The sequence below is a fragment of the Myodes glareolus genome, chromosome 14 (genome assembly GCF_982192425.1).
Source record: "Myodes glareolus chromosome 14, mMyoGla1.1, whole genome shotgun sequence".
Taxonomy (NCBI): Eukaryota; Metazoa; Chordata; class Mammalia; order Rodentia; family Cricetidae; genus Myodes; species Myodes glareolus.
The window spans coordinates 64,978,686-64,986,452 of NC_142039.1; positions in this window are offsets into that span (position 1 = coordinate 64,978,686).

Genomic DNA, 7,767 nt, shown 5'->3' on the forward strand with positions numbered 1-7,767 from the left:
AATATAGCGTGTGAAATTATAGTTGGAGCAAGAGAGAGAAATACAATGGGTACTAACAGGAAAGGGAAAAGTCAAATTATTCTTGTTTGCAGATGCTATGATTCTATTCTTCTACCAGAAGTGTCTGAGATCTGATAAACACTTTCAACAAAATAGCAGGATACAAAGTTAATATAGAAGAAATCAGTAGCTTCTTATACACAAACAACAAACACATTGGAAGAGAAGTCAGGACAACAATCATATTTGCAATAGCTTCATCAAAGGAAATGCCAAGGAGTAAAACAGAATAATAACGATTTTTACAATGGAAACTATAAAGCACCGAATAAAGAAATCGGGAAACTAGAAGAAAGCAAAAACCAAAACAAAATCAAAAACAGAGAAAGAGGACCCCCCCCCCATATTCTCAGTTTAGCAGAAAGATGTTATTAAACTGGTCATATTGCCAAAATGATAACAGATTCAAAGCAATTCCCACCAAAAGCCAAAGGACATTCTTCACAGAAAAAGAAAAAAATCCTAAAACTTCTATAGAAACACAAGAGACTGAATATCCAAAGCAAGGCTGAGCGCAAAGATCGATGCAGTCAGTATCATAACACCTGACTCGGGACTATACTACGAAGGCATCTGAACAGAAACGGCACACACTGACTGGGTCCAAAGGCATGAAGACCAGTGGAGGAGAATGGGAAATTCAGATATAAGCCTCAGCATCTTCAGCTGTCTGGTTACTGACAGAAGGGCACAAAGGATACACCGGGAAACAAGACAACCTTTTAAACAAACTGTGCTGGAAAAACTGACGACCTTTCGAGGTTTCTCCTCCTGTGGAAACGTCAACCCAGAGTGATCAAAGACTTTGATGTAAGATTCGAAATGGAAATTTGCTAGAGAAAATACTTAAAAAACAAAACAAAACAAACTCCTCTACAACTATTAGTTTATTACTGTCATCCTGGACTCGTGGTCAGTATTCCTCTCCAAATTACAAAAACAAACACAACTGAAAAGAACTGAAGCCAAAATGATATAACGGGCAGCTGCTCCATCACAAAAGTGTGATAAACGACGAGGATGCTATTTTAGGACACTGGTTCTTTAGAAGAGACCCCTAAAGCGCTAAGTCGATTAACAGGACTCTAATGAATGAGTCTGGGGTTTTAAAGGAAAACACAAATAAATTGGATAATGGTACCAAGATGCAACACTTTTCTCTCTGACTTATAAAGGACAAATCACACTATTTGAAATCACACCCCGATTTTAATTTCAAATGTGGCATGATTTAATAAAAGCTGGCTTAAGTAATTAAAAATACTTTTAAATCGTCAAGTTCCCTGACAATCCATATTTAGATAAATGGACAAGGGTATCGATCATAGCCCTCTTTCTCAGAGCCCTTGCTGGACTTATTGTCGACAAAGAGTTTCATATGGCCGTCTCGGACTTTCAGCTCCTGCTTTTGGGGGTACATTCTCAGGCCTTGAATAGCGGAACTTCAGAATGTAACTGCTGCTGCATCGTAATGGCAGTTAAAGAACACAGAGTCCTCAGTAGAACACACTTTTCTGCTAGTCCTTCAGGGACCGTATGATGGCTAAAGAAACTCCATTTTATGCTAGACATGCATATTGATACCCTCTGGGCATTTGTCTCAGGCCCCAGTAACCCTTAGTCGGTGGCACCTCTCCACCAAATGTACAGCCCTGACTGTCTACTTGTTATGATATGACTAACTGCCTTTTGATTTCTGTAACCTGTTTACTCAGGCATTCAATGACTATTTTGAGGTTGCCTTGACTACCTAATCTTGGCAGAGCAGAACAGCTCTTGGCTTGCTTGTGCAGATACACAAGGTCTTCTTGTGGTTTTGCCTTAAAAAATTCTTCCCTCACCCCACCGTGCTTGGAAATCTCTAATTTAGCTTAGAGATTGTTGTTTACCAGCATCTTTAATAAACTTAACTAATTATAGTCAGGATCAAGTCTATGTTTTTTTTCTAGGGGTCACAAACTCCATAACGAAGACTTTCAGATTATTTGATTCTAATAATTTCATCACATGGTATACTTGATTATTCTTATCCCTAAAACTGGATTATGTGGAATCTCTCGTTCAATTGATCGTGATTTTGGAATTTCAACTGTGGATGAAAAGGTTTTAACTTTTATTACCCCCATCACAATATGCAAGGTGTATAGACAAAAGTTTTTTTTCAGCTAATAAAATTTAAAGAAAAGTACTGCAATAATTCATGACTAAAATGGGTAAAACCCAAAGCTAGCTCCCCTTGAGAAGAAAAATTTCAGGCCTATGGAAAGGACAATACTACTCATATAGAAAAAAGATGTATTTACTTAGAAGCATTCAGAATGTCACCAAACAGCTGTACTTTTTCCAATTACAGAGTGGTATTCAGTTAACAGAACAATACTCATTTTCCTATAAGCTACAACAAAACAATTCAAGATGAAAACCAAAACCAAACCAAACCAAACCAAACCAAAACAAAACAACAAAAAAAAACCCCAAAAATACTTCTGAGGCATTTTGACAGAAAATTGGCCTCATAAGGAGTGGTACTTTTAGGAGGTGTGGCCTTGATGGAGGAAGTGTGGCATTGTGGAGGCGGGCTTTGGGTCTCATATATGCTCAACCCATGCCCAGTGAGACAGACCACTTCCTGTTGCTTATGTATCAAGATGTAAAACTCTCAGCTCTTTCTCTAGCCCCATGTCTGCCTGCCCGAGTTGCATGACTCACCATGATAATAATGGACTAAACCTCTAAATTGAAAGCCACTCCATTGAATGTTTTCCTTCATAAGAGTTGCTGTGGTCATGGTGTCTCTTCACGGCAATAGAAACCCTAACTAAGATGACTGTCCCCACACAAACTATTTGTACTGTGTACCAACAAGAACCTGTTTTAAATTTCCATGCCAGTTTCTAACCCTAGATTGTCAGGCAGAGTTAATGGTTATTAAAAATAGCACCAGGACAGGGATATCTACAGACACATTTGGTAGTATATTAACTATACCAACTAGCTTATAGCTCAGACTAGTATAGTTGGTACAGTTAATAGTAGTATATTAACTATATATATGATAGCTAAATTAGGAATTAGCTTAAGTGCTCATCAACAAATGCATGGATAAAAAATATGGTATGCTACTAAATACGTGGTGGAGTTTTATTTGGTCATAAGGAAGAATAAAATAATGTTGTTTGCAAGAAAACTGAAGGGGCTGGAGATTATCATAGTAAGTGAAACAATCCAGTTGCACGAAAAGGTTTTGCATGTGTTCTTTCATATCATGGAAAGAGAAATTAAAAGTAGACATATGAAGGTGATATATATAAAGAGAAAAGGAGCAGGGCTTGATGAGTGATACAGGGAGTGAATATGATCAAAATACATTATTTACACAGGTCAAAGTGTAGTCCATTGTATTATACCATTAGTGATTGATGTGGGAGTCCTCTTTGTGAGCTGTGGTTACCATTGATTAATAAAGAAACTGCTTTGGACTTATAGCAAGGCAGAACTTAGCTAGGTGGGGAAAACTAAATTGAATGCTGGGAGGAAGAAGGCAGAGTCAGGGAGAAGCCATGTAGCCCTGCCAGAGACAGACACTGGGAACTTTACCCAGTAAGCCACAGCCATGTGGCGATACAAAGATTAATAGAAATGGGTTAAATTAAGATGTAAGAGTTAGCCAGTAAGAAGCTAGAGCTAATGAGCCAAGCAGGGTTTTAAATAATATAGTTCCTGTGTGATTATTTCAGTTCTGGATGACTGGAATGAACAAGCAGCCAATTACAAGTGTTTGCAAGTAAAAGCATAAAATATAAAGTGCTAGAAGAAAATATGTTGGAAATAATTTTCAACCTAGTAATGCAAAAGGCTGGTTACAGCTTAAAATTCAGAGCTAATAAATAATTAACAAATGTTATGTATAAATATAAAAAAACTTTCTATTATGAAAGAACACCATCAACATTATTAAAAGAAAAATGACTACAAAAAGTATATGAGCATATAAATAAAAATATTTCACTGATCAATGATTAATCACCCCTATAAAATATTTAAAATGAAAAACTTCACAGTATTCTTCCTTGTTGGTGGAGATGATAATGGCATAAGCCAAAGAGAGAAGCTGGGGCTATTTGATAAGGTTTCATCTGCATAAACTTGCAATATGCGGTTGGTGCAGCAAGCATGGCTGCAAGCGCTCATTCTAGAGTCATTTGTAATGTATGGATACCCATCTCATACAGGCTTATGACAGCAGTACTTCTGTGCAAATATTAGGAGCTGCTTAAATCCTGAATTATGGGACATCAAATAAACGACTATACATACACAATGAAGTAAAATGCAGTTATGAAAAAAAAAACCGAGAAAGATAAGATACCAATGGACTGGCATGGGAGCTGGTTAGGAAATGTTGGGGGCATAGGACAAAGTATAAAAACAAAATTTTGTTACCTTTTGTGGAAGGAAGAAGGTAAAATAATTAACACATGTGACTATACCCTCAGCCCTGCTTTTTGTGTGTGTTTGCGCACACACACATAAGTGTGCACTGGAATTACAAACAAATCCTATTTGAAAACTGCTTCATATGTATTGTAGAACTGTGAAACAAGTCCATCTGTCCATCTGTCTGTCTGGGGAGCTGGGCTTCTCACTTCGGAGAGAAAGTGCCGCAAATGTGAAGTGGAGCAATAAGGATGGACTACATAAACATGTGAGTTAATCTATGTTTATGTGCATAAGCATACTAGTTAACATTTATACATCTGTGTCTTAGTTAGGGTTTCTATTGCTGTGAAGAGACGCCATGACCACAGCAACACTTATAAAGGAAATGTTTAATTGGGGCTAGCTTATAGCTCAGAGGTTTAATTCATTAAGGTCACGGTGTCGAAAGCATGGCAGCATGCGGGCACACATGGTGTTGGAAAAGTAGCTGAGAGTTATACATCCAGATCAGCAGGCAGCAGGAAGAGAGAATGACTCTGGGCCTGGCTTGAGCTTCTGAAACCTCAAAGCCCAACCCCTTTGACACACTTCCTCCAACACAGCTGTACCTCCAGCAAGGCCACACCTTATAATAGTGCCACTCCCTATGGGCCTATGGGAGTCATTTTCATTCAAGCTACCACATTCTACTACCTCCCCCCTAAGGCTTTTCAGCATATCAGAATGCAAAATGCCTTTTGTCCAATTCAGAAGTCCCCATAGTCTCTCACAGTACCAACACTGTTTATAAGTCCAAAGTCCAGAGTCTTTTCTAAGACTTATGTAATCTTTTAACTGTAATCCCCTGCAAAGTAAAAATGAAAAAGCAGATCACATGCTTCCAACACACAATGACACATGATGCACATTCCTGGTCCAAAAGGGAGGAAAGGGAGCGTAGTGAGGAAATATCAGCTCACAACGTATTCTTGACTGTTAGCCAGGCCCTAACTTGAAACTTAAAAAAAAAGTCTTAAAACTTATTTTTTGAAAATTTCTTACAAAACTTTTGAGAATTTTGCTCATATCCGTCCCCCCTGCTTCCCCCTGAGACTCCTCTCAGACTCCTACCGTTATATTTTCCTTCCAACTTGATGCTTTCACTTTTTCTTTCTCCCTCCCCGCTTTGTTTCCCCTACAACAACAGCCCAATTGGCACTTCTAGTATGCAGGTGGGCAGGGGGCCATCCCTTATTCTTCATATGAGTGAGCTGTGTGGTACTGTTTTTCTGTGCCATACCTATTTCAATTAATATAATGATTTCACTGTAAATCCACAATAATAAATATTTGAGGGACAATAACTTGATAACTGTTATACCCAGATCTGCAGAGTCCCCCCAAAACACCAAGAAGACCAAGTCCTGTATGTAAAGGCAAAGAACCTTTTTTCTTACACAAGTTAGTGAGCTTGGACTCTCTGTGTGCCCAACATATTGGTATGATCAGAGAGCACTGATCACAATGGAGGTGGAGTTTTTATAATAGCAGAGGGATTTTTAAGGTTCAGGACCCCTGATTGGCTGACATTTGTCTAGGGGTGTCCTGGTGAAAAGTAATCTGTGTGTGCTGGCAGGTGATCCTATATACAATGGTTGGAGTATTAGGAATTTCCTTTGGATGGTCTGTTTCTTGGGGGAGCATGGGTGGTCTCTGTTTGTGGTCTTTAATTTGGAGTCAAGTAAGTTTATGATCGGGGTGGTTAAGAAAGATCAACTGAGTTTGTATTGTGAGGAAGAATGGTTGTGGGTTTTTTTCTCACTTATTATTGCTGTTTAGAAAGTAACCAATGAATCCGGGCATGATGGTGCATGTTTGTAATCTCAGTACTTGCTGGCCCAAGTACTTGTTTTTCTTGATAACCATTCCCACACAGAATGTGAGTCTATACAAGCAATAGCTTCTTTTCTCATACCTGTGACCAAATATCTGGTCCTAAGTAACTTTTAAGGAAGGAAGGATCTATTTTGCTCATGGTCTGTGGGCACAGTTTGTCACAGTGAGGAAGGAACGGCCCTAGAAGCAGTCGGGGCTGTGGCAGCAGCAGTGTGAAGCCGTTCACTCACACCTGGGAAGGTAAGGGAACAGAGATGGGACCAGAAGAAAGAACCCCAAGCAACCCTTTTCCTCCTGACTCACCGCCGGATCTCCCAAAGGGTCCACTACTTCCCCAAACAGCACCACCAGCTAGGGAGTAAGTGCTCAAACATTAGAGCCTGTGGGGCATTTCATATCTAAACTGTCACAGTTTATTCAATTGGCACATTACGTCTTCAGCTTCTGCATCCACACAGTCAGTCAATCAGAGAGTGAAGATGCTATTAGACCCACAGTGGTTGTATCTGTATCTGACTATGAAGTTTTCCCTTACCATTATTCTCTAAGTAGCATGTATTTATGTAAGATTTACATGGTACTAACAGTTACAAGCCATATGCAGACATCTAAAGCAGTCAGGCTATGGGTATGTTACATACAAACACTAGGCTATTCTGTAAGGATACTGGAGAGTCTGTGGACTTGAGATCTTTTGGGAGTCCTGCAGATATTATGTAATGATTACTCTTTATGTTATTAGCATATCATGGTAGCAGGTATATTAATTATCACTAATAAATTAATATTAAGCATATCAAAACAAGAAACTACTGCAATTTCCAGAAATAAGCCTCTCCTGGGTGTGGTGGTGGATATCTTTAATCCTAGCACTTGGGAAGCAGAGGCAGATGGATCTCTGTGGGTTCAAGGCCAGCCTGATCTACATAGTGAATTCCAGGACAGCCAGAGCTACATAATAGAGAGACTTTGCCTCAAGAAACAAAACAAAATAAAACAAACAAAAAGAAATATACTGTACTTGGCATTTTCTTTGGGGATCCAACCAGCTCTCAAATAAAGACATAGAGATTTATTATTAATTGTGGTTGGCCTTAGCTTAAGCTTGTCTCAATAGCCCTTTTAACCTAATTTAACCTGTTTCTCTTCATCTACATTTTGCCTTGATGCTTTTCACCTTTCTTTATATCCTGCTTTTCTGCTTCCCCTGTGTCTCTCTGACTGACCCCTGGCTTCTCCCTGGCATCTCTTCTTCTTCCTTCCCTGAGCCTAAACTCCTCCTCCTTACTCTCCCTGCCTGGAAATTCTGTCTATATCTCCTTCTTCCCTATAGGCCATTCAGTTCTTTTATTAGACCAGTCAGGTTCCCTAGGCAGGCAAGGTAAAACATCA